The sequence below is a fragment of the Neopelma chrysocephalum genome, unplaced genomic scaffold (genome assembly GCF_003984885.1).
Source record: "Neopelma chrysocephalum unplaced genomic scaffold, ASM398488v2 Primary Assembly neopelma1_63, whole genome shotgun sequence".
Lineage (NCBI taxonomy): Eukaryota > Metazoa > Chordata > Aves > Passeriformes > Pipridae > Neopelma > Neopelma chrysocephalum.
In genome coordinates, this window is record NW_020897720.1 from 15,419,926 (window position 1) to 15,443,913 (window position 23,988).

General features: G+C 42.9%; 1 protein-coding gene across 3 annotated transcripts in view; it reads right to left on the bottom strand.

Moving 5' to 3' along the window:
• Positions 1-23,988, bottom strand: part of ATP10B (ATPase phospholipid transporting 10B (putative)) — a 174,681-nt gene that overhangs the window by 102,833 nt on the left and 47,860 nt on the right. Inside the window, exon 1 of one of the 3 annotated variants that reach the window (XM_027682688.1) lies at positions 19,826-19,907. The exons of the other annotated variants lie outside the window; for them this stretch is intronic. The gene's annotated coding sequence lies outside the window, so the exon portion shown is untranslated. Of the gene's footprint in view, positions 1-19,825; positions 19,908-23,988 lie in introns of those variants that run through there. 3 annotated transcript variants of the gene reach the window in all.

Sequence of the window (23,988 nt, forward strand, 5' to 3'; positions counted from 1 at the left end):
GGAACTTTGAAAATCAGATGTTTCTCTCTGTTCAGATGAGAAGCAGTGACAGAACAGTGAGGCTTTGACGTGCTGCCAGTGACTGCAGAGAAATGCTGCAGTTCCTGGGTGCAGGAGCTGGGGGATCACCAGCCTGGGAGCTTTGTGGCCTCGAGGTTCAGCCACTCTGGGGAGGAGCTACAATCACACCAGGAGTTCCCTGGATCCTAATCCTGGAAGGGGCAAATTTCTCTCTTCAGATACTGAAATTCAGGGCTGGTATCTCAGAAGTCACCCTTCACTCCAGTGGTGTCTCACACCACATCCACCAGGGAAGGCAGAACTGCCAGGATGGATTTCCAGAGAGAACCTGAGCAACCCCAGCAGCTCCCCAGGGTTCTCACGGGGATGGGAGGTGGGAAGTGGCAGAGGGGAAAGGATCTCAAAGCTTTTTTTCCCTCCTGTGTGTTAAAACTCAGTTCAGTGTGTCCCTTGCAGTGGAACACACAAACACCAGCTCAAATTACACAAAATCAGTGAAATCACAGAATAGCCTGGCTTGGAAGGGACACACAAGGATCACTGCACTGCACAGCCCCCAAATCCCACCACGTGCCTGAGAGCATTGTCCAAAGGCTTCTTGAGCTCTGGCAGGAAAAATAAAAGACTTAGTAGCCAAATTTTGATGAGGCAACAAAAAGCAACATAAGAAGAAATATTTACAAATAAGAATAAAAGTAGAATTTAAATTAGTTCGTGCATGTCAAAAGGAAAAAAGGGCTGTCAGTTGAAATGAGATGAAACATTCAGGTGATGTATTATGGGTAATTATAACATTCTGAAAAGGAAAAAAAATATATGATTTGCCTAGTTAGTAACTTAATATAACAGTTCATTTGTTAATAAACCAGAATCATCTGTGAATCGTGGTTGCATAATTTCATGACTTGAACACTGAGGAGGGTTAGACACAGCTACAGGACAAGCCTCTCATCTGCAGAAACCCTCAACTTTTGTAACTAAAAATGGTTAATATTTAACATTCCAATGTGAAATCTCCACCTTTGGGTTACAATGATGAGCCAAACAAAAGCTTTAAATAGATCCAAGTACCAAATATGAGTAAATAATGTATAAATAAGAGTCCACAAGAATGAGGACTTTTTAATGGCCTTGACCTCCCATACTCTGCCAATGCAGTGCCTTTACCAGAGACAGGATACAATTCATTTGCTGCCCTACAGACACCACTCTAAACTTGATTTACTGTCTGCAGTGGAAGGATTAATAGAACAGCAGTTTGCTGACTGTCTTCTGCAGCCTGTCTGGGAGGAAGGAAACACCAGAACTGTTCTCCCACTGTGTGCTCACCTCCCACCTGGGGAGTCAAAATGAACCTTCAACAGAACATGTCAAAACATCATCATTCCTGTCAAACACTGGGTAAGAAAAGCAGAAACTTCAGTCACACTGTAGGAACCCTAATTTACCTTGTTTTATTAAAATGCACAGAGCTGGGATGAGAATATATTTAAGAACATAGAAATCGTTCTTCTCCCAAGTAGCTCATGCATATTTTACTTCTGAGAACTCACAGATTTGTCCACCTCCCTTCCACAGGTCCCAAGGCTTTAATCCAAAGCTAAACCACAGCTAAGATTTTTGTGGCTGAAGCTGAGAGGGTGAAAACCATTTTTCACCTGTCATTGTTGCAGTTTGCTGTCAACTGTACATTTGAAGTTAGGGATCAGCTGGGAATCCAGAAAGGAGATTCCTCTAAGAGAATAAAACCAGCCCACAATTAAATACAGGGTAAATGGGTATGACAGTAGTGACCTGAGCCTGCAGCCAGGCTGAAACAGCCCCAAGAGAAATGGAACTTTTCATTAGGTCTGTGATTCTGCAATAAGGGCAACCTTGAACTAAGTTTAATGTTTTCACTGTTATTTAAACTGAGGGGAGGCAAATTATAAAGTCACAGGAACTGGAACAACTTATAAGTTATCCATGGCTGGCAAACTGCAGGTTGTGTTGTATGAGGTACAGATGATGCCACCAGAATGCCCTCAGTGTGCAGGGCTCTGCCAGCAGCTCTGGGCAGGGTCTCTGCAGGCCCTGCTCATCCTGACACACCACAGAGCAAGAGCAAATCCACCACGGGACAAAACATCCCCTGGGGACAAGGGCTGAAAGTCCTGCTTTGCTCACAGAGTTTTAAAAGTGCTGAGTAGCCAAGTTTCCAGTCTGGTATAGGTGGAAAAACAAATCAATTGTTGGGTTAACAAAGCCATTTTTCCCTCTGATTTCTTTGATTTAAGATGATCATAATCCAGTTTGTTTGGTGCTATGGAAGCCAACTCAGGGGCTGTGTCTCAAGGACGCTGGAATGTAAAAGTAAAGGCTTTTCAAATGGATCTTTATGTGCACATTGGCCATTAATCCATGACCAAGGTCTATAAATCTCTACCCTGAAAGAATAATAGCTCTTATTGATTATAGTTTGATCATGCAAGATAAAGCAAGTGGCAACAATAAATCACCTTTATGGATTATTGTGTACGTCAATGAATGGGATTAAATGCACGTTTCACATGTTTGCTGATGACTCTGCTTTGTATGTAAGTGAGGATGTTTCTGTGGATAATCTGATAATGAACTGTCACACAGAAATGGAAGAAACATTTTCAGTCATTTTAAACCATCACTCTTCTGTCTCAAGAGCAAACACTGGGAAATACTAGTACATAAATCATCTTATCACTGGTCCTAAAAACAGAGTTTTACATTAACTTAATTAAAAGGCTGCATGAAAACACCCCTGAAATTCAGTAAATGGCAGCAGACATACCAGGCAGATTACCTGTACCTACCTTAATTGTGCATACAACAGCTGCTCTGGGATCCTCTTAGGAATTAAACTCTTAAATTACACTAATTTTGCAATTTACCTAGATTATCTGAGTCACCCAGGAGATTTCTCTGACTTGCTGGGAAGAATAGCTCCTCACTGAATTCAAAGGGTTGGAACATTAAGCCAAGATATCCGGGATTCTTTCCCCACAAACAGAACCCCTTTGGCCCTTTCCATTCTGTGAATAAGAGATTGTGCAAACCCCAGGAGTGGAAGAGACACAAAAATTCCTCCTACCTCTAAGCTCTATTTCTGTTACTCCTGGAGCAGCAGGATGAGCTGCATTTCGAGAAACATTCAAAGGTGATGTGCTGAAATTGTGAATTTTGGTGCAGTATAACTCCTTAAGCCAGCAGAGCTGAATGTGCCTGGGCAGGAATTCAGTGTCACCCCCCAGCCTGCCCTGAGCCACCTCCCACCTGATACCTATGGGACACTTCTGCGTTAGAACCAACTTTTCTCCATTTTTCCTGCTCTTCCCTCTTTTGTTCATCTACTTAATTGAGAAAGAAGTATGAGGGTTTCCTTAGCCTGGGCTTTTACTTGAGCAAACAGAACTTGACTCTTTAGTCACCATACAAACCCCAGAATCCGACTCAGGGAAAAAAATAAAACAATAAAATAAGATTAAGGCCTTAATTATGGGCTCTCTAAAAGTGCTGTTGTGCTTAAGTGACTTTTTTTTTTTAAACTAATCACTAGTGGTCAAAGGAACTTGCAACATTTTGTTATTAGTTTTCAGAATATTTAATGTGTCACAGAAATGCTTCTCCCATTTTCCCACCAGCAGTGGAGGCACAACCAGAGCAGCAGCTGGATGGGTGAGTTCACTCCTCAGCCACATCCCATTGACTCCTGAACCAAAATTCCCATTTCATTCCTGGTGGAACAAACCCTGTCTCCAGGAGAGTTGGCTGCATGTGATCATCCCGTGCCAGGGTTACATCCCTCATGGTGCAGGCTCTGGGACACAAGGCCCTTGGAATGGAAGGTCCTGTCTGCACAGAACACTGAATTCTCCTCTGCCTGGGAGGTTTGAGGGCACAGAGCACACGTGGGAAGGGGGTTCTGCAAGGCAGGGAAAGGGAACTTTGCCATCTCCCTTCACCTGGCAGTTAAACACTGGATTCTGTGGCAGAAGGACAGACAAAGCATGTATGGACAGTCACCCAGAAAATCAGGAGATCTGTAAGGTCAGTCAGGTCACTTCTTGGCTCTAATCAGGACTCTCAGATCCTTCAGAATATTGCTCAGGTCAAAACATGACTTTGTCAAGACATGGAAAATGTGAGCCTAAAAACCAAAACACCACCAGCAAACCCAGATTTTCAAAGGTTAGAAAGAACAGCACATTCAATAACTTTTAACCAGGGAAAAGCAATTTCCTCTCTAGACAGCAATTACTTGGAACTCCCCCTCTCCTGAAGCGTTACAATTCAGAACAAGTGTGGTGGAGCATTGGCAAAAGTCACTGGATGGTCACAGGAAGGAGCTTGCAACCCTGGAATGACAATTAATTCAAATCAATACAGAAATTAGAAGGAAAGATTAGAGGTTCCTGAAATGTACCCACTAAGAACCAGTTCATGTGTTTAGCAAAATGAATCCTGATAAACAACCAGTAAGGCTTCAATTAAGAGTCCAACTGAAGTCCTCAGACTTCTTTTTAAAACTCAGTGCTAATATACTGCCAGTCCTCAGAAAGAAATGCAGCTGTTTGCTCTGGTTTGTAATAAACCTCTGCAAAACCCTGACACAGAGCCCTGAGGCTGGGACAGGGAAAGGAAAACCTGGCCCAGGGAAACAAATGGACAAGGTTAGATTATTTGAGAGGGCTGAGCTGTTTTTTCCCTAAAATATGCAACAGGAAGACTGTGCTGCAATATGAAAAGCTGGCAGAAGGATCAGTCAGGCTGTGTAGAAGGAAGGTGTTTGTTCTCAGAGCACTCCTGGAGGATGGGCTGGTGCCTCTCAGCACTGGCAGGGGCAGAGCCACAGGAACCATCTCCCTGCCCAGGCACTGGGTCCTGCTCCACATCTGGGCACACACTGAGCCTCTGCTCACCCCCTCCAACACAAACAGCACACTGTAAAATGCCATGCAAGAACTCAAAGCAATTTTCCCTCTGGATGTCTCCCAACAAATTCTCATTATGTATCAAGGCTGACAGGCAAAGCTTTGCAACATTCGAGGTAATTATCTGAACTTTCCCCTCAACAAATCAAATAAATAACAACTCCCTGCTCATGTTGCAGTCCTCCTCTCCCGTTTATTTTCTCTTCATTTGACAACAGAGAATGGCCTGATGCTTTTCTTTTTTTCCTCTCTGTGAAACAGGGTGATAAAAAATGGAAAATGCACATGCACACCGGCAGATGACAGCCTGCCATGGCTGTAAATTATTCCAGGAAAGAGCTGTTCTTACAGCTCTCCTGAAAGCATTTGACATATTGTTGGTATTCTGAAAACCAGTGAGCCACCATTGTGAGCAATGAGAATAAAGCATTTCCCTATAATCTTTTTTACAGGGGATGACATTACTGAATAGATTTCTCGCCTCTCCACCCATCACATTTGCCTAAAGCATCACAAGAGTGAATTAACAAACATCATACCATTATCTCTGGTGTGATAAAAGGTCACTGCTGAAAGCATCCTCTGCCTGCCTGCAGCCTGCTGGGAAGAGAATAAAAATCCTGAGGAAGATGTGTCTCCTTCCATTTCTAAAGGTGTGAACAACCCCGAAAGATCTGCTTTAGGGAAATAAGGACATCTGGAATTTCTAAGCCTGAAGAGTCCTGGCAGTCCCCCACCCCCTGCACATCTCATAACAGGACCAGGACATCTGAAAGAAATGAGCTTCTCCATCAGCATCTGCAGTGTCAGGACAGTGTGTTCAGGCTCTTCAAACGACTCCTGAGAAGCCATTTGCTTCAAACAAATACAGTTGTGCAAACGTTGACATTAAGATGTGCTGGCCAACTCTCTTTTATTGCCCTGAGCTCACTGAGAGGAGCCAGGAAAGGTTCCTGCAGGAAAAGAGTTCTGTCCCCTTCCCAGCACAGGAGGGTGGCACAGCTGAGATCTCCTGGGGGCAGGAAATATTCCATGGGATGCAGGAGAAGGGAAGGGTTGGAGCCACACAGACTGCAGAGGGGTGGAGGAAAGGAGATCTAAGGAATGAATGTAGCACAGGGAAACCTTTAACATCCTCCACCCCTGACAAAGGTTTCTGTGACGTGGAAGTAAATCACCCAGTCCTCCCAGGCTCACAATGCTCAGCACAGCTGCACAAAAACATTGGACCAGAGAACAGCAGGATGTTTTACTTTCCTTTTTAAACCCATTTCTTATTAATGACCTCTTCCAAGGGCTTCCACTTCTATTCTCACTCCTGAAACTCTCATTAAACTTGGCAGGCTGGTTCCAGGCACTGTGGCCATGAGAGCTGGGCTACCTTTAAAAGGGGCACAGTTGTCAGAACATTAAGCCTCAAGCTACATTTGCTTCACAGCCAGAACTGGGGAAATTAATAACCCCTCACGAGCACCATTTCTAGAAATGAGGGGAAAGTTGCACATCTCCTTTGGTGTTAACTCAGGGCTGGGGCTGGGAGATGAGAATATCAGCATGGATTTGTGCAATTACTAAACACCCAGTGTATAAAGTGTTGTTAATGATCCTAACACTTAATGAGTACTGAGCAATACGATATTAAAAGCATATTGTAGTTTTATTTCCATAGTTAACTGGTGATATAAATTACACTAAAAGTCCATTTGCATCTTTCTGCAAGGCCTGTATGTCTGAAGTGCTGCAGCATCCCCAGCACTGTGCAATGAAAGGTGCCCAAGAGTATAATTTTCATTATTATTTTCTTTATCTAATACTTTCAGCTTTCTAGTAGTAAACTATCTGCAGACTGCTTTGCCAACAACTTTCCATATCTTCTGAGTTGCATCATCCCCTGCCTGGGGAAGTCTGGGACACGTGGAACATGCTGTGACCACAGACCACAACACCCCCAAACTGCAGACCCCAAAGCCCATTTGGGACCCTCCTCATTAGTGGGAACTCATTCCAGGCTCGAGGCACTTTTGCCCAAACAGCCTGGTTGTGGGAAAGCTGCAAGCCTCTGTCTGCAGCCTTTCAGGTTAAAGAGCCTCTAAAAAAACAAAAATGGGAAGCTGCAAAAACCAGAACAGCCTTGATTTCACATACAAGCCATGAGTCATGTAGGAAGACACCCAGGACATGAGTCACTGCTGCTTTCTCACTGTACACCCTGTCATCCAATTTATCAATAGTTCTTTGGTAGCATCAACTCCAGCATTTCACACAGATTCACACAGAACAAAAACCTGCACAACAGACAACATTAAAAAAACAATCAACCAAGTCTGGTAACAAACCAGCTTTAGAAAAGACCAGAGGGCTACAGAAAAGTATAAAATATCAGGCAGAGATACAAAACTAAACAACATTATCAGCACTGGTTAAAATAAATAAAGGCCAAATATTTTGACACTGACTAAAAATATTTTCCTGCTGTTACATTGCTCTTGTTGCTGTTGGGTGGTATCTCAAGAGATGACCTGGACGTGGCAGAGGTCCCAGGAGAGCTGGAAGTGAGGAGATGGCAGGAGAAGACTCCTGAGATGTCTGAACAGGAAAAGCCAGAAAGGGCTCCTGCACTTTGTGCAGAACTGACACCTTAAGGAATGGTTCCAGTGCAAGTTTTGAAAAGAATGAAGGGATTTCAGGAATTTTGGTGCTATTCACCTGCCCAAGGCCCTCTCAAATTTAATTAGGAAGGTTTGCCAGCAGCTGTCCTTTTGGATTTCTGCCTCAGCTCAACTGGAACCAGGTAGACTTGTGAAGGCAGCAAAAGGCACCAGCAGAGCTTGACTGAGGTCAAGGCATCACCTGTGTCACTGCAGCAGAAACCCTGCACTGAAATGAGGCTGAGAAGCCAGAGCAGATGTGAGTGCACCATCCTAAGTGTGCCAGGAGCAGTGGTTAATTAGAAGATAAGGAAAATGTATTAGTACAGCAAAATAATGAGCTTGTAAAATAGAGTACATTTGACAGAAAAGAATATTGGGGAGAATACCAAAGGTTACAGAAGGGGCAACTGCAATTTCCAGCCTTAACCATACCTATATTTAAGATTTTGAAAGCATATCTGAAGTTCCTTTAGTTAAAATTAAAAAACAAAAGGCTTCTGACAAGCTCAAGCTGTTTTACTATTCCTGACATGTGCATTTTGTTTCTTTCTGTTCATACTTGGCTACCAGTGAAACCATAACCCTGCTTGCCCCTGTTCAGAGTGAAAACTCTTCCTTTGAAAACAGACATTCTCTGGAGTTACCTTCCCACCTTCACAAATCCTTGCTTTGGTGCTTTATGAAGACATGCAGGTCACTTATGGGGGGGATTTCAGTTGTTGCTACTGAAGATATTCCTCTGATGTTCTGCCACCTTATAAAACACGGGATCATCAGTTTATGGGTGGCCATTGCCATATAATCAAGGCAAACACAATAACTCAACTGAGTTTTGTATTTTCAATAGTTTTAAATTAATTTTTGTGGCTGCAAAGCTGGGGAACCTCACAGCAATTTTCTGCAAATCCCCAGGCACCAACCAACCCCAGTGGCACCAAGAACTAAAGCAAAAAGGCACTGTAGGATTTCAGTAATTCCCGATTTTCTTCCCTATAGTGGTGCCTTATCTCTGGCACCACTTTTTCTCCACTCCCCTTCTCTGCAATCTCTAAATCAGGAGCAGAGAAGGTCCAGGCTCCCTCCCTGCAGGTCCCAGGACTGAAGAGGATACAGAGAAAACCTCACTTTGCTCCATCTACCAAGACTGAGTTGAACAGCAGAAACCAAAGTGAGGACACAGGAAATACCCTTTGGTTCAATGTTTTTGCTGTTCTTCATCCTTGTCCTCTCAGGGACAGTTGTCCAGCACTTGGCAGAAGTTGAATTTTTTTCAGTATGAAGCAGCTCACAATCATACAAAGTTAAAATTCATTAAGTGTGTAAACAAGGGATGGGATTGTTGATTGTGCTCACAGTTACAAAGACTAAGAGGAGTTTTTAAAGTGCAAGGTTTGACTCCTGTTACTGCAGGTTGCTGCTCAGCATCAGGATCCACAAAGTCAAGGACACACTGAAGAGTCTGGGAAGTGAGTAACTACCAATTAGCTAATCAACATTGCTAATTATCACATATAATCATTCCTCTTCTATTCCTAAGATGGCGGAAAAAGAGTTGGAACTAATAACAATGACAGTTAAATATTTATAAGTTGCTAACTTTAAACCATTTTTCTTTTTACTCTTCAGTTGAAAGTGCTGACAATTCCACAATCTTTTGCAGAAAGTTGCAGTATATTCTTCAAGATAAAGTTTCATATGAAGGCAGAAACTCCTGTCTTTGGTGCAGGGCACTAATTAGCTGTGTGCCTACTACATAATGAAAAAAAGAAAAAGGCTGCTGACATTTTCAGAAACCTGAGATTTTCTGGTCATGTTTTCAATGCCCACCTTTTCACCTTTATTTTGGGAAGGAGCAGGAGTCGTCTGAAAATCACCTACTTGGTAACTTTTGTTGACACAAGGAGTCACTTGTGATCATGCATTGTCATCCTGGGCTGTCAGCTCCACTCAGAGTCAGCAAGGCACCACATTAATGTCTGCCAGGGAGGTGCAAGTTTTAGATATAGAGAATTCATCCATAAAAAAATAACCTAAGAAATCCATATTTGCTCAGAAAGGAAGGCAGAGCTGGGCCACCTCAGCACAGGATTGGGAAAGAAGCTTAAAGTGTGTCCGAAGCCCTTGGAATGTCAATGAGATTTGGGAAGCTCTATCCCTTCTGCACCCGTGGAAATTCTCAACTCATAAAACATTGGCTACGAGTCAAAATGATTGTGGTGAATTACATGGCTTTTGCTTTGATCTTTTGGGTCAATCCAAGCCCCAAAGTGAAGCCAAATGTGTGTCCTGGGAACCTGCACCAAGGAAAACCAGAGGACGTTTCCTAAATCCCCGTGAAGGGATTAGTGAAGCCCCAAGTGCTGGGCTGGAATCAGGGGAGGAAATGCAAAGCCACAACAGGAATTACACAGACCAATGGCTTTGCTTGGAAAAACAGAAAAATAACCCCTGGATGTTTCCTGGGAAGGTGTTTTAACTGGCAGCTGCTGGATTAAGCTGTTTGAATTTACATGGAAAGCAAAAACTCCTAAGCACAAACTGAGCCCATCCCAAAAGCAGCTCCTGCAGATGGGTCGTGCCCGTGTTCTTTGGCTGCACCATCTCTGTGCACAACACTTGAATCTCAACAGTTTGCTGGCAGGAACAGAGCTCTGTGTGTTCAGCACCCTGACCCCTGTGAGCAGGAGCAGGGCCAGCACAGCCCTGCCTGCACAGCTCAGGGTGGGGGGACAGGGAACACACAACAGGACTGTGCTGCAAGTTCCCTTAAAGTGCAGGATCCAGGTCAGGATGGAGGAACTCCCTGGCAAAGCCACGTGCAGAGACAACAAAGAGCCCGGGTAAGGAGGGCTGGGAGGAGCTCAGGAAGGCGAGCACAGCACCAGCACCCACAGGCACTCCCTGCACCTCCAGCCCCTCTGCTCACTGAGGCACATTCCCACCTGGAAGCACATTGAAATCCCACGGAGAGTCAGGAATCAAACACCCAACTCGACTGGAGCCACCTCATTGCCCAGGCAGCACCTCCCTTTTCAGCAGGGGAGGGGAGGGTCAGGGTGAAGCCAGGACTGACCCCACAGGCTGTCTCTGTTTTTGCTCAGATCATTGGGCAGGGCAGGGGCATCTTGGGAGGAGCATCAGCAAATGGGAACATTTCAGGAGTTCCTTGGGATTACTGCTCTTAATGCACTGGCTCCATCCCCAACGCTGGGAAACCTTGAGATGGAAAGTTCACCAAGCACTGAAACCTGAGTGAACACTGCAGTTCCCCTGGAAGAGTTCATATCTGAAATTACATAAGTGATCTGAATTGAGGGAGAACCACAACCCTTGGGAGCAATTTCCAGCAGCGCTAATGAGAGCACACCGAGTTCTTTCTGTCCAGAAACTGTCACTGTTTGCAGAGGAATTGGGAGCACATCTTGATGCTGACTCACAGATGTCAAGCATATTATATCACCTTTCAGTGGTTCTGTTTAGTCAGCTAGAAAGTTCAGCATCTGGTTCCCATTTGGGAGTTTATTTATATAGAACACCTACTTACATTCTACACACACACAGATTAACTGTAAAGACACAAAGGACTGATGACTAAAGGCAGCATTAATGTGGATACATTCAGCTATGTACCCATAGGACCAGGGGGAAAAAAAAAGATACAGCCATGTTGAGAGGATTACTCAAGTGTTTTAAGTTATGATTTTGGGAGCCAGAATACTGAAGTTGTTAAATTATTCAGGACAGTCAGCGTGCAGATCTATCACTTACTCCTTAATTCAGCTGGAAGTTTTTAAGGTTGCCTTCCCAGTTTGCTGAAGAGTTGCAGTGGATGAGTGGTGGAAATACTCTGTTATCAGCACACCTGAAAAGGGGCAGTGAGTGAACAGACAGGGAAGGCAAAGCTGTGCTGTTATTTCTGATTCCAAAGGATCAGAGGTTTCAAAAAAACCCTTTTATTAAAAGACAATGCAAATACTGCTCAGGTACAAACCCCACTGGGCAGGAAACACTGTTTTCTGTTTCTCATCACTGTGTCCTGGTCCATCAATGCATTCCTTGCTCTAACAGGCTGCACAAACCAGATTGTACCACGATGTACCTTTATCAATTAAAAAAAAAGTAGAATGCTAAAAATGACCCTTTGGTGTCCTTCATTTTCCTCTCTGAGAATTCGTATCTAATATTTGATTTTTACAGGCTCTGTTGGACTTGCAGGCTGCTGGTTTGTCCCACGGGACAGTTTGGGATGCCCTCCTTCATCCTTGTTGCAAGAGACTCTGAGCTTGCCCTCTTTTCCTGGCGTTGTTTCAAGCAGGACACTGCAAATCCCAGCTCCCAGGCCAGCCCACATTTCCCTGTATCCCGTCCAGCCGAGCTCCAGCGAGCGGGGCTGTTTCCCTTCGCAGGGCTGGCTCTGGAATCCACACCTTGGACCAGCCTTAAAGGTTCCTTCCTCCTCCTCCCCCTCTCCCCGCAACACTCGGGTGATGGATATTCCAGACATTTGCCACCAGAGGGAGATGACAAAATTCCGCAAATGAAAAAAGACAGGAATTGACTGAGACAGCTAAACCCTTTTTTTTTTCTCCCCTCTAGATGGCTGGAAACCAACTGCATTTCACAGCCCAGCCTCAGCTCGATGTGCATGTCACATCTGACGAGCGTTTAAACTTCAGTTACTATTTTTTCCTTCAGTAGAGCAAGAAGGAAAAGGAAAAAAGGATTTTACTATTACACAGCTTTTTAACCATTAGCATTGATTCTTTGCCCCTTTTGTAAAAGCCAATTTTTGATTAATTGACATTCTCAGAGGCTGATTTACTTCATCTACAGAAACATGTGTAAGAAATGGGATTCTTCCTTAAACAGTGTTCAAGAGCTGTTAGTTAAGCCAGAAATGCCTGGAGGAAGTGGAGTTTGTTGGAGTCCTTTTCCCTTTTGAAAGGGACAGTGCCCAAGCACTGGCATGGCTGGGATTCAGCCCCAGATTCCAAAAGCTCTGAGAGCTCAGGGACACCCTGAGGAGAGAAAACACCCCCCAGACCTGAGTCAGAGCCAGAGGAACAGTCCCCAAAGTGCTTTGGAAAACTCCAGGGAACACACAAATGAAAAGCTGATCTACACTGAAATTAGAAGTTTCTTTCAGCCTGGCTTGAACAAGCAAAGGGACAATATGTATTTTGGAGTTTTAAAAAATAGAGCTTTTGGTGGCAAAAGGCAGCTGCCAGTTTCTTCATGGAAGAGAACTCCCAGCAAAGTCCAGAGCAGCTTTTTGGACAACAGCCTGCAAATATTCATACAATTGGTTCACCTTTAACAGGAGCCACACACACAACTCTCCCTTCTCCAAGATCTTTGCCATTTGTTCAACGAGCTGGATTTGAGGGATCTATTCTGCATACGAGTTAGAATTATCTTCCTGAAAAAGTTGCTATCTTTTCATAAAGAGGGCCAGTTTTTAACAGAATCATCCTTTTAATTAGAACAATTAGCTCCACTAAACCTTTTTTTTTCTAGTCTAATCAAGTAACAAGACAGAGAGCACAATGTGGTGCATTCCTGAGCAATAACAGCAATAAAAATAGAGAACAATGAAATGGATTCAGTGTTCACACCCCATGAAACAACATAACAACCAAGCCTGTTAATTAAAGCATTTTTCTCCAGCATTTATCCCTTTCACTTCTGAATTATTTCTTTTCCTTCTAGAGACACAACTGAAAACCTCTCCACCTACACTGTTAACCACAATTGCTCTGTCACCAGACAGTTTTTCCCTGAGCACTGGGATGAGGAGCACTGGGATGAGGAGCACTGCTGGGAGCTGCCCCAAAGGCTGTCCTGGAGTCCCCACTGTCCCCCGGGGTCCCTCCTGTCTGGATCCTTGATCCCATCTTGTATTCCCTTGGAAAGGCTCCTCTCTGCTGTGAGGATCCCAACCCCATTATGAGCTGGGCTTTCCCTTTTGGATGTGCCCCAGGTTCTCCAGCTGCCAGAAAGGAGCATTCCTGATGTCCTGGGCCATTCTGATGGGCACTGACACACACAGGAAATTTGTGCCAGACTTGGCAGGTTCATCTGAGTTCTAGAAATGTTTGGGAAAGACAGAGGGGAAAAAAAAAAAAGATGATATTTTCTGAAGGACTTTCATACAGAAAGCTGAGATTTCATTCAGTCTGTGTTTGGAGTCCCTGGGAAAACAGTTTCCAGTTCTTGTAGCAGAACAGAGTGGTTATTACAAGAGAGCTTAGCATATCCCCAAATGTTTTTACACTGAAACAAAGGGAATTTGATTTCACTGAAGGCAAAATTTAACCTACCACTGGCAGTTTGATTTTCCTCCCTGGAACCTCATAGTTGTTTCAGTGGAGGAAAATGAATGAGAAATTCGTGGAAAAAAATAAATTAAATCAGCCCCAGTGCCACTGTGGGCCTTGCTCAGCAGAGCAGCACATTCAGAACCCCTGGGAGCTGCAGGGAGGGGAGGGCTCTGGGTCCCTGCAGGCTCAGCCCTGCCCTGGCAGCAGCTCCTCTCACCCCTGTGCCCAGCACAGATCCCCCCCTGCTCAGGGGGCATTTCTAACCAAGTGCTGCTCACACTCAGCCAGCAGAAGGGTCCCAACAACCCCCTCTCTGTGCACAGAGACCATCAAACCCTGCTGCTGACAAGAGGAGCCTGAATCATTCCTTCATTAATGCAGCTTTGGCCTGGATCAGAGACAGTTGTGGAAACTGGAATAAGAGGTGGAACATGATTAAACTTTTAAATAAATCCATGGTGGTTCACTTCAAGGAAAGTCTGAATACTCTTAATGACTTGCAACTCCATGCTGTGGATGGTGAATAAACTATAATTTTGTGAATAACTATATAGTAACTGAGAGGAAAAAAGTTGACTCTTTTTATCTCTGTAGCCAAACAGTGATAGACTTAATCTACCTTTTGATTAAGTCTGACCTTGAAGGCTGCCTTCTTAGGAACACTGCAAGTCATTTTTGAATAAACTGAGATTGCAATTAAAAAAAAAATAGAACAAAGTAGTGTGGTTTGCATTACAGAACATTTACTCAAATAATGCAAATATTTGTTTAAAATATTAACTGCATTTTGGCTATGTGTTACACCAACTAATTAGTCATCACATCACATTCACTTAATTACCAATTGTTAATTTTCAACAGTTAAGTTTGAATTAATTATCAGAATCCTCATTAAACTGTCTGCCAAATCAGACATCACATTAAAAATTACAGAGAGGAGGAATGAGGCTCTCACTGGGTCCTCATGGACTTTCCCTGGGCAGAGCTCTCCCTTTGCAGCCAGAAGCTCCACGATATAAAATATATAATTTTATAGTTTCAAACAACTGTAGATTTTCTATTGCACTTGTAAACCTCCTACACCTTAACCTGAACAAAACAATTTATCTGTCCCTGAAAACCAGGATTTTGGGGTCTGTGAAGCAAGATGATGATATTTAAACAGAAGATTTTAAAACAGGTGCAAGACAGTCACAGGTGATGAAGTAAATATTATTTATATATTTATTGTTATTAAGTTAGCAGCATATGGAAGGATTCCAGCTACTGGAGGCAGTTTCAGTATTTCCTGAATTTTAAAAACTTCTGAGAAATTTTCCAATAGAAACAGGCAGGGAGGTAAAATCAGTTGTGATGGATTTCTGAGCACAGTACAACTACTGAGTCAAAACTACAGATGGCATATTATGTTATAGATCTAATTTAAATGCTCATTCTCTATTTCAGACAACACTTTGCAATTTAGCTCCACATCTACCCAGATCACACAGCAGAAATAACCAAAAACATTTCAATTGAGCCTCTGTGTGTTCCCATCTTTAGTTCTAAATTTCTCAGTATTTTTTGCCCCACTTCAGGAGGATGAAAACATTTCCCCTGGTGATGCTCACCCAGGTTATGAGCTCTGCCCAAAGCTCCTCTGTCCTCCAAGGAGACCCAGCTGGGCAGAGGAGCTGCTCGAGGCTCTCGGAGAGGACACAGGGGAGTTCTGCTCCCTGCCAAGCACCAGCCAGGAAGGGAAAACCAACAGCAACAACACATCATGGGATGGGAACAACCAGCCCTCCCCCAGCCCTCTAAACACCCCCAGCTGCCCTTGGCAGTGCTGCTCAAACTAAACACCCACAGCTCAAAGCAGCAGCACCACAAAAAACCTCCACTGATGGTCACTGGGGTGGGAAAGAGGAGCTGTGAGCAAAGGGTTCCTTTGGAGATCCTCAGCAGACAAACCTGAACAAATCAGTTTTGTGAATTCCCAGGTTCACTTAGGAATTATGAATCTTTAAATTGCTTGTTAATGTACACAAAGTATAACCCCCCCAAAGCACAACCAAAGAGAACTTTAAAAATGTAAAATGTAATGACCTGCTCTGCACATTGCCCAAACCTTAAAGGGGTATCCATCCTTGATTCTAGCTGAAAGTTGGCAGATTTTTAAATTAAAAAAATCCACTATCAGTGGCAGATTAAAAATAACACAGGAAGCAATTTAAGACAAACACACTGAACTACAGCCTCTGAAAAGAAAATGGAAATCAAGGACCAAATTATTAAAATGCTAATCCCATCTCAGAAGTCTAAACTCGTGTAGCTTACAGCTTCATATCTCACATATGCATAAAGAACAAAATATTCTTGCAATAAAACCTGTTTTGGTATAAACTCAAGAACTTTAAGCACAGTCTCCAAATTTAGCTCAGTGCAGAATCTGAGAATTGTGGTCTATATATCCTTGGGCTTCCCTGACACCAGCACATACATGAAAATAGATCATATTTATGGACCATTCAGGGCTCCAGATCAGACCCAAACTGGGGCACTGCTGTCAATACCACAGCCATGGAATTCAGTGCATTAACAAGCTGCACTGGAGCTCTACAGAACTACCAGGGGTCTGTCAGAACAAAATTCAACCCCAAAAGCAACAGCCCCATCACAGGGGAAAGAAAGTAGGAATGGAAGGCAAGGATCTGACCCTTCACACCAGGGCTTGATTAAAGAGACCTGACTTTGGGATCCACTTTAGGCTGAACTCAGCTCTCAGTGTCATTTGTAAGCTTAAAAACTCTGAAAATATCCTATTGAGTTATCCCAGCTAAAGCTCAGCCCTGAATCTTCCTGCAATTTGGGAAGTCTCTAAAGGAACATTACAGATTCCTGCTTAATTTTTCTTTTTGTTTTAATGAGCTTTGATATGCACCAAAGCAAGCATATGGTTTTGTTATAACAGCAACTGTGAGAACTACAAAAGCAGCCTTTTGCCAATAAACCAATTTAAATCATTGCATAAATAAAGGCTAATGGTTGGGTTTCATTTAACTTTGCACTTCTGCTGAAATTACTGCCCTGCCTCCTTCAAGGAGGTGATTTCCATCAATTCCCACTGATGGCTGGGGAGAATTCATCATCCCTCTAACAGACCTGCCAATGCTGTCAGGGTGAAACATCAGCTTTCCATTCTGCAAACACACCAGAGCACAGAGAGGAACTTGGCCTGAGAAACAATTCTCCAAGACATTCTGCAAATGTCTGGTTTGACAAAACAGAATTTGTGCCTGAAGGAGCAGAGGGCAGATGAATTTCCATCCAATACTTTTCAAACAGCAGTTGAAGGAAGCAGAGTGCTACTTCACATTTGTTTTTATGAAAAAAAAAAAAACAGAAAACACCGAACACCCAACAAAAAAAAAAAAACAAACCCAAAAGAACCTCTAAAATAAAACATAAAATCCAACTCCAAAACAAAAGTGGGTGTCACAAACCAAACAGAATAAAATTAAATTTCCCCCTTATTTCTGGGTTTGCTTTTGTTACTGGTTTTCCCCTCTGTGTAACTGGTGGCAGCAAACAAAGCTCTCATCTTTCTAAAGGCATTTCCACTCAACTATCTGTTCCACCAAAAAACCCTGCATCAATATGGATCAATCAAAGAACCACATTGTGCTACACTCTGGACAGAAAGCAGCTTCCAGCATTCACACAGAATTCCTTTGTCCTGTGCTGGGAGTGTCTCTGCACAAAGAGCTCACAGAGACCTTATAAAATCCCTCTGACATTCTCTGCAGTGTTCACAAAAGCTCCACTCATTTTGGAGGAAGCTGAGGAGAGAACAAAGGGCTGGTTCAGGTACAGCACAGTCCTGGCAGGGGTCCAGCCCAGGTTCTTGTCTGCTCTTACAGTCGTGACCTCTTTGGAGACTTGTCAGATGTGAGAAAAATCTTCATGGCTTGAAAACATGGACCTTGTCAGAGACTGAGGGGAGGAAAGGGTGGGAGGGAATCAGAGCTGGGGACGTCCTGAAAGTCAGCAAGAGATGGAGACAACAGTCCTGGTGGCCTGAATCATATTGACAAGAGTGGAGGCACCAAAGGAACTCAGAAGGAGAAACCATCCACCCCTGAACCAACCCTTCAGATAAACACTAGATCTGCCCTAGAGAAATACAGAAAGACACTTTCTATATTTAAATAACTTGTAAGTTCTTTAATGAAGCCTGATTAAGTGTCATGTAGATTAAAAACAGTGTCTATCAATCAATTTATCAATTGGAGAATAAGAGGGTGAGAAAAGGAACTGATCTGAAAGTGTCATTTAAAACTCAACCTCCCTTTTTAGGGCAGATAGTGAAGATAAAATGCTGTTCTCTAGAAGTCACCTTAAGGTCAAATTATTTTGTCCAAATAAATCCCAAGGGTTCCTTTCAGGGGAAGTGCACCAGAACTGAATGTACCTACTGGGTCCAATGAAATAAATGGGAGTATTTCAACCTGACTGAAGCAGGCATTAGAGAACACTGCCACTGTTTAAACACAGAGCAGAGAACTTCATCCCCATATCAACTACATGGAGATAAGTTATTTTTATAACAGGTATTTTGGTGGTGTTTTGATTTCCTTTGCTTCTTGATTTTTTTTTCCCCAAAGTCTTCAAAAAAATCAATTACAGCCAAGTATAAGAGCACAAAGCTCCCATGTGGAACAAGCCTGGAGAAGTTTATTCCCCTAAAACTGCTAGGCCATATCCTGTTACTGTTCACACAGCCTCAAGTGAGACATCATTGCAGGGAGCCTCCAGGGAATGCCTTGGTTTTCAGGGATTTAGCAGGAGGTTGTGTAGTTTAGAGGCCCAACCTACAACATTTAATAGATAATTGTATTCCTACCACACAGTTTTATCCAAAGAGCTTAAGAAACACGGTAATGTGATATTCTCTAAAAATTGACAGGAATTGAGAGCAATTTCTAGGAAGCTGAACAGAATAGTCAATGGAGAGTTTATGGAAATGGCAGAGAACAGGCACAGTCTGACAGAGCCAAAGAGCACAAAACAAACCCCTCACAACCCCTGAGCAGCTCTGAGGGAGCAGAACTTTCAGACAAGGCTGGGCTTTGCACCACGGGGCCAGAGCAGTTTGGAGTCAGGGTACAAGGTCCCCTAATCACATTTTCCTGCTGTCCAACTACAGCCATGTTTTGCTTTCCTGTCCTGCAAATTTGTTTATGTGTTTTTTCTTAAGTGAGTTTTAATCACCTGATTTTTGTATCCACTGAAAACATCTGTCAGATCTTGTCTTCCTGGCCTCAGCCAGGTAGATTGCAGCAGGAGAAGAATTTCTGGAGAATCCTTTCTTTTTCCTCATGAGCAGCACACAGACAGGGACACTGAAACCTGCACAAAATACTCTTAATTATCCCCTCATTTCAGGAAACTCTTATTCAGGTTCCCTGAGAGTGCTCAGAAATCTTGTCCTCTTTTTCACCAACAAAAGGTGCTGATCACTTACATACACTCTAATTTAAAGTTCTGAAAATCTAACTCTGAATATCCTGGAACCTGAAAACCCTTTCACTGCTTTGTAACCATCAAGCTCTCAGAGGTTTTCTTTTTTAAGTTCTAAAGTAGCATTTCTCAACTGCAATTCTAGTGAAATACATGTTACACCAAAAGCTCCTTCAGACACAGCCAGTTATTTCTGTGCATGTGCAATACACTGCTCAGGGACATTTGCTTATTCAGCTGAATATTAACAGCTAATGAGTATTTCTTAGATCAGTTCTGAGGAAGAATATTTACCCAGGAAAACTACAGCAATGTTTATTCTCTTTTCAGCATTGAACATGGACTGGAAAAACCCACAGTATCTTAAATGTTAGGTGATGGCACTTACAAGCTAAAATGTATGAGCCTCTATTATCATTCTTCCCTCTTCTCATGTTGCTTCTTGGTCCTATGGCTTTGTGCATAAACTCATTTTTTGTCAGAAAAGCAACTTCTTGCTGCAACAGGGAAACAAAAAACCAACTGTGTTTTTTTTCCTGTTACTCTCAGCCCAATGCCTTGGCCCCAACAAATTCCTATTAATATTTTTTATTATTTCTCTAACATAATACTGGAAAAAATCATGAATGTGGCCTGTTGTGCAAGAGCATCTGTGACACATGAATGAAGAAAACACTCGCAGAAGAGACTAAATTATATTTTTGTTTGCCTATAGTTAATTTGAATTTATTGAAAGGCTGCTTAGTTCCTGCAGCCTGTGGTAAGAACCAAGGTGAGATGTGGTCAGTGGAAATGGTTTTTGTTCTCAGCACTGGTCCAGGGCATTTGGAACTGCTCAAAGGCCTGGGAGCCCCTACAGGGAGTGATTTCTTAACCAGTCTGTGAGTTACAACTTGTGTATCTGCTATTTGAAAATTAAGCTTCTAATCTCCACCCAGTGAGGAAACCCTCTCTGCCTCTCTGGTGAGATTTTCGTCTGAAATAGTTGAAATGCTAAAGGCCAGTGAGGCTGTCAGGGGTAACCAGCAGAACTGGGATCTTCATTCCTCAGCCTTAAGCTGGTTTTAAGGGAGGGATTTTTACTTCTAAATCCATTTATTGAATTTCTATTGAATTCAAAAGGGCAGAGTTAATACAAGTAAGCTGAAAGCTGGATATGTCCTGGAACCCATACGAGTGTACTCTGGTGATCAAATTGGGATTTATGAACAACACCCCGCTAAAAATAATAATAAAAAAAGAGAAAGCCAGACCAAACCAAAATAAAACACTTCCCATCTAATACTCACTTTATGGAGAAACCTACAGAAGGCTTTTCCCAAATCAGTTCCAAGTGTTAATCAGCTGGACATTATTTAATGACAAGGAGTGCAAGGACACCTTGGAGATAACCCCAAGCACAACAGAAATGAGGGATCACACAAAGGACAGGTTGAAGAGGTAGAAATACTCCACATTTCCTAAAGAGCTTAGGAAACCCTCCTAAATCAAGAAGCTTGTGAGGGGATTTTTATATTATTTCATTTTTTAAACAGTAGAATTGTTCCAGATTGATTGAGACTGGGAACTGACTGAGCACAGGGTCCTATGAATTAAATAATAACATTATTAAAAAAGAATTTGCTGCTTTACCTACAAACAACTGCAGGTTTCAGACACTGTTAAAAAGATTCACAATATCAACTTATTGAGGAACCTCATTTGGGCTTTGAAATAACAACTAAGGTCTTCCTCAAGACTTTGTATTTTATGCCACGAGTCCAAACCCTTACATGTCCAGGGAGGAAGTGTTAGTCATATTTTAATATAAAAAACCCCAAACAATATATATGCTACTGCAGCCTATTTTAAATTTTGACATTAAAGAACTACCTTTGTGAACCAAGTCAAATCTTCATGTTGTGAGATGATAATTTGCTTGGATGAGGGAGGCCATCACCTACCTTGACCTGTAAAAATCTTCTATTTTAAGTAACATGTAACATTTACTTCCAAAAAATAACAAAAGCATCATTTCCCTTTTCTAAGCAAATCTGTTTATACTAGTTCCACAAAACATTACCATTAATAACAAGATGGAATATCTGTCCCTATAGAAAGAGACATCCTGCTGTGACACACTATCTTGTTTGCCTTTCATCACTGAGAATATTAATGCAGTTCCTGCTGGGATGAAGATTTATAGTTTCTTGGATTTTGGAAACAGTTAATTAAGCAGCTGCAGTAACTGAGTCTCAGTGAAAGGAAGCCTGGAACGTTTTGCAAAATGCAAAGTAAAGCTCCATATTCAACCCTCTGGATCCAACTGGAGGAAACAGCAGCCACAAAAGAAAAGAAGCCCTTTTCTAGACACAGAATAATCCAAGTATTCCACAGTCCCATCCCCCTGGCACCTTCCCAGTTCAATACTGGGACAGAGAGAAGACAGTGACACAAGTCATGTCTTACCTCCTTGGAACATTCACCTGGGAAGAAAAGATCCTGTTGGAAGGGGAAACCTGGATCCACAGTTAGCAAGGGCAGGGAAACAGGGCTCAGAATCCCAAATTATTCCTGCCTTATTGGCTCTATCAGAATGTGGAATGAAGAGGGACTGGAGAGGGCTTTCTTAGCTGCTCAGAGGTAAGAGATCCTTTCTCCCCTGGGAGGCTCAGAAGTCACACCTGGGCTGCAGGGGAAGCTCAGGACACTTTGCAGAGTCTCCCTTGTTTATAAAGTGTCCTGTCTGGGGGGAAGGAGGGAGGAGTTGAGAAGTTTGATATCTGTAACCTCTCTCATCCCCACTCCTGCCAAGCAGAGATGCTTTAGAGCTGCCAAAGGGACCCAAGTCCTTGTTTGTGCCTATAAACAATCAGCTCCTGGAATTCCCCATTCCCTTGCAGCCAAGCTCAGATGATTCTTCTCTGTTTCTCCTCTCTGGGTCTTGGCCAGAGCAGGGAGACGAAAAGGGAGGTGATGAACTCAGTTCACCCACCAAAGGCCTGGCTGTGCTGTCCCAGAGAGGGCACTAAGAAGCTTCATTTCTTCCCTTTTTTTTATAAATTACACTGGAGTTTTCAGTGCAAAGATTGTGGGTGGAAATAAATCCCTTGGGGACTGTTGGTCTCCTCCCCTGACCTCTTTAATGTCTGCTCAGAGCCTTGAGGAATTGAACTGTTAACAACAGGAGCCAGTTAATATTGTAATAACCAAACAAGCTTCTGCTCTCTAAATTAAAGAGACCTATATTAAAAACATTGTATTTAAAAGTAACATATTTTAGGGTGTGATAAGCTGAACAAAAGCATTTCCCTCACATTTATTTTTTAAGTAAGAATTGTAGAATATCCTGAATTGGAAGGGGCCCACGAGGGTCATCGATTCCAACTCCTGGCCCTGTACAAGACTCCCCAAGAATCCACCCTGTGCCTGAGAGCACTGCCCAAACACCTCCTGGAGAAGGCAGAGTTAGTCTGGGAAACACAGAAAAAAAGGGAAGACCCTACCCCATCCTTCCAAAATATCCTGGAGACACTGGATTCTATTATTAGCTTGCTTGAGGGAAAGGGAAAAGAAAGAGAGGGTTCTGAAGGAGATTTGGCTCTGGAGATGGGGAAAGTCTGGAACACGTGGGAAGAATGGCAGATTTTCAAACCTGACAGCCCATCCTGGAGCCTCCTGTCACAGAAATATCTCCAGATCAGTGGGTTTCTACAAAAACTCTGAAGTGTTCACCATTTTAAGTTGGGGGGTGTTGAAGTCACCCTTACTGTAAACTATCCAGGTCTATTTTCAAAAGGCAGAGAAAATGCTTTTCCTTTCCTAATCAAAGTTCTGAGCTGTGCTCTCAGAGACACCCCCTGAGCTCCCACAGCTCTGACCCAGCTCGGAGGGGTTGGTGGGATCTGGGGGAACAGGGTTGTGTGGATCAGTGCAGGGAATCAGATGTGCAAACTGGACACGGGGCTGTTTGCTCTGGGTACAGGAAAGAAAATCCTTTGTGGCAGAGCCAGAACATTGCACAGTTTCAGCTGCCGCACCTTCTGTAAAAAGCCATTTGCTGACTCTGCCTTTGAAGCTTGACTGTACCAATGGTTGTCACACCACTGGTGTGGAACAGCCAAGCACTTGGAGGATCCATGGAACCCCAGCAGAGGATTGGGGATCAGGACCTTCTCTCTGCCTGCTTCTGGGGAGTATTTTCACACTACCACGGCAAATAGATTTTTTTATATAGATAAATAAGCTAATAGATAAATTAAATACATTTAATAAATAGATAGATAAATTAAATAGAAAAATTATTCAGAATTATACAAGAGCCACAGCTGTTTGTGTACACACCAGGATGGAGGAGTTTAATGGGCATTAACTCTTCTAGAACTGCAGAGCCATGGCCAAACCTGCAGCACAAATATATGATTACATTTGTATTGCATTTCCTTTGTTCTGCCAGAGTCAGGCTGCTGAACCACTTAACAAACCTGGGAAAATAAGGATGAATAATTACTGAGGCTCTTTGTTTGGAGGAAATGCTATATGATATCTTTTTGAAAGCTGTGGCATTTGAGA